Raw genomic sequence first — 3441 nt, forward strand, 5'->3', positions numbered from 1 at the left:
ATATGAAAAATGCTCAACATCTTTAGCAATTAGAGAAATGGAAATCAAAACTACTCTACGATTCTTCTCACTCCAGTCAGAATGGCAATTATCAAGAATACAAAACAATAAGTGTTGGCAAGAATGTGGGAAAAACATACATTCATACACTGCTGGTGGGCCTGCAAATTGGTACAATCACTGTAGAAAGAAGTGTGGAGATACCTCAGAAAACTTGAAATGGAACCACCATTTGACTCATCTATCCTTCCTTGGTTTATGCCCAAAGGACTTAAAATCAGCATACTACAGTGACACATCACATCAATGTTTATAGCAGCTCAATTCACAAAAGTTAAACTATGAAAACAACACAGAATCCCTTCAACAAATGAATGGATAAAGAAAATGTGGTATATATACACATGGAATATCACTCAGCATTAAACAAGAATAAAATTATGGCATTTGCAGGTAAATGGATGAAGGTAGAGAATATCATGCTAAGCAAAATAAGCCAATCCCAAAGAATCAAAAGCTGAATGTTTTGTCTGATATGTGCATGCTAATTCACAATGGGAAGGGGGGTTTCTATGGAAGAATAGATGTACTTTGGATCAGGCAGAAGAGAGTGAAGGGAAGGGATGGGTATGGGGATACAAAGTATAGTAAAATGAATCAGACATTACTACCATATGTACATATATTATAACATGACCAGTATGATTCTACATCATGTACAACCAGAAGAATGAGAAGTTATATTCCATTCATGTATGACATGTCAAAAAGCTTTCTACTGCCATGTATAACTAATCAGAACACAATTTTAAACACATTAAAAAAACAAATATACAATAGTCCCATTAAATCTCAGATATTCCTGAGGTACATCGTTGTTAACCATGCCCCACATCCCAACTCAGACAACCAGAACTCTGATCTTTTTTCCTATTATTTTTGCCTTTATTTTTTAGTTTTGAAATTCACTCTGATTGTATCTACATAAGGTTCTCAGCATGATATTTTGATATCCGTATTGGTAGCAAAATGTTTTCTATGTTCTAACTACTTATCATTATCCATCATTGCACATAAAAACTTCATGGGTGTTTATGTGTGTGTTTGCGAGTTGGGAGCATTTAAATATCCCCAGCAAATTTTCAGCATACGATACCAAATTATAAACTATGTTCTTCATGACTTTTGTTGATTTATTGATTCCAGCATTACCTTTTAAAATTTGACCTAATTGTACCTATTTCCTTTTCAACTCTATTTTGGCAATCTCATTTCTCCTCTGTTCTGATATGTTGAACTTTTTTGTGGGGGAGGGTGCTGGGGATTGAACCTAGGTCCTTGTGCATGCATGGCAAAAACTCTACAAACTGAGCTATATCCCTAGCCTTATGTTGAACTTTTTTGATAAGTTTCTGCATATAAAGAAGATCATACATTAGTTTTCTTTCTAATTCTGGTTTATTTCCTATAGCATAATGACCTCCAATGTCATCAATGTTATCTCAATTACGTCCTTTTTTACATGCTGAATTTTTAATTTCCTTTATTTGCATATTTATACATTATACATTCATTTAACTTTTGATAATAATTCATGGGTATAGTTTGAAATAGGGTCTCCCTAAATTGCCCAGGCTGGTGTGGTCCTTGGGATCCTCATACCTCAATATCCCAAGTACCTGGGATTACAATGTGCACCACTATGCCCAGCAATCATGCTATAATTTTAAAACAGAAATGATAAATTATTCAAAGAAACTTGGTAATTACTATATGATCTAGGTCAAATATATACACTGTATGGCTCAGAAAATGCAACTCAGAACCATAATAAAAAAATAAAACACTTTGCAATTGTTAGGATGGCTACATTATTTTTTTTTAAAAAAAGGAGAGAGGAAAAAAAGAGAGAGAGAGAGACAACAATTTAAGTTTGCAGTTGCTTAGAAAATATGGGACATAGAGGAGATGACATTTTAAATTTCTTATGGTAAAGTGATCACAAGGTAAATCATACAACCTTGTTTATACACATTGCTTCTGCCTCCTAAAGAAAACCATATTACATTGGACTCATTTCTGATGTTAGCAGAAAGCAGGGAGTAAATTCTGTAAAGGAGGAATAGGCATAATCCTACTATAGATAGGAGCAGGTCAGCAAGGTAGATGCCACTATAATTTGAGCACATTAAGAACCAGATGCCTAAGGAGAGGGGTCCATCTCAGGAGTTCCTGAGCTCTCAACAACGGACTCGTCAGGAGAATCTGTCAGAATGATAATGTTTAATAAGTCTTTCTGTTGCTAATTTTATATCTTTGTTTCTCAATGTATATATGATAGGATTCAAGGCAGGGGTGATAGCAAAGTCAACTATAATCATGTATTTATCAACTGATGATTCTGGGAAAGGTCACATATAGATAAATATGAGTGAAATAGAGAACCACCACAGTGATGTGAGCTGACAATGTGCCAAGAGCCTTGGACAAAAGAGGAACGTTTCCAGACAGTGACCGAAATGAAGACATAGGAGAGGAGGAGCAGCAAGAAGGTGATCAGGCTCATGAATCCACTGTTGGCAGTTCCAAGAAACTCAAACATGGCTGAATCTGAGCATGCAAGCTGTATGACCCTGGGAAAGTCACAGTAAAAGCTGTCTATGGTATTAGGACCACAAAAAGGCAAGTTTACAATCAGAGAAAACTGGGACATAGAATGGATCGTTCCAGTTACCCAGCTAATGACTACAAATAAAATGCATTTCTTCGGGCTCATAATGCTCAAGAAGTAGAGAGGCTTATAGATAGCTGCATACCTGTCAAATGCCATGGCTATAAGCAGCACCATTTCTGTTCCTCCCAACATGTGAATGAAGCATATCTGTGCCATAGAGCTTTGGAAAGAAATTACTTTCTTCTCCTTTATCAGGTCTGTGACCATCCTGGGAATTGTGGTGGAGGGAACTCCCACATTAATGAGGGAAGGTTGGCCAATAGGAAATACATAGGAGAATGTAAGTGAGAATCAGTGATTACCAAAAAGATGTTGAAAAGATTGCTCACAACGATCCCTAAGTACAGCAGTGAGAATGTTAGCTTGAGAAAAACTTTAATTTCCCAAGATCCAGAGAATCCCAGAAATACAAATTCAGAAACCACAGAATCATGAAGTCCATCCATTGACTTGGCCAGGAAAGTTGTTTCCAAACATCTGTGGATAAAATGTGAGGAAGGGTCAGATTCAGTGGTATAAATTGTGCTCCTCCTAAGTCCTGCTAGTCTATTCTATGGATTATAGATATGAGAGTTAGAAATGATTGAACCTGATAGAAAACAAAATGCAATATAAAAATTATAGGAATATACCATATAACAAATGAAACAGCATTATGTATATCATATGAACACAGATGGGTTACTCTCCTTTTTGTTTCATGAGCA

The 3441-nt window shown here is 35.9% G+C and overlaps 1 pseudogene; it reads right to left on the reverse strand.

Annotated features, from left to right (window-relative positions):
• Positions 1–2255: 2255 nt before the first annotated feature.
• On the reverse strand, positions 2256–3180 carry LOC143394716 (olfactory receptor 4F21-like; annotated as a pseudogene).
• Between the last annotated feature and the right edge of the window lie 261 nt (positions 3181–3441).

This window comes from Callospermophilus lateralis, chromosome 3 (assembly GCF_048772815.1).
Source record: "Callospermophilus lateralis isolate mCalLat2 chromosome 3, mCalLat2.hap1, whole genome shotgun sequence".
In the NCBI taxonomy this organism is placed as follows: domain Eukaryota; kingdom Metazoa; phylum Chordata; class Mammalia; order Rodentia; family Sciuridae; genus Callospermophilus; species Callospermophilus lateralis.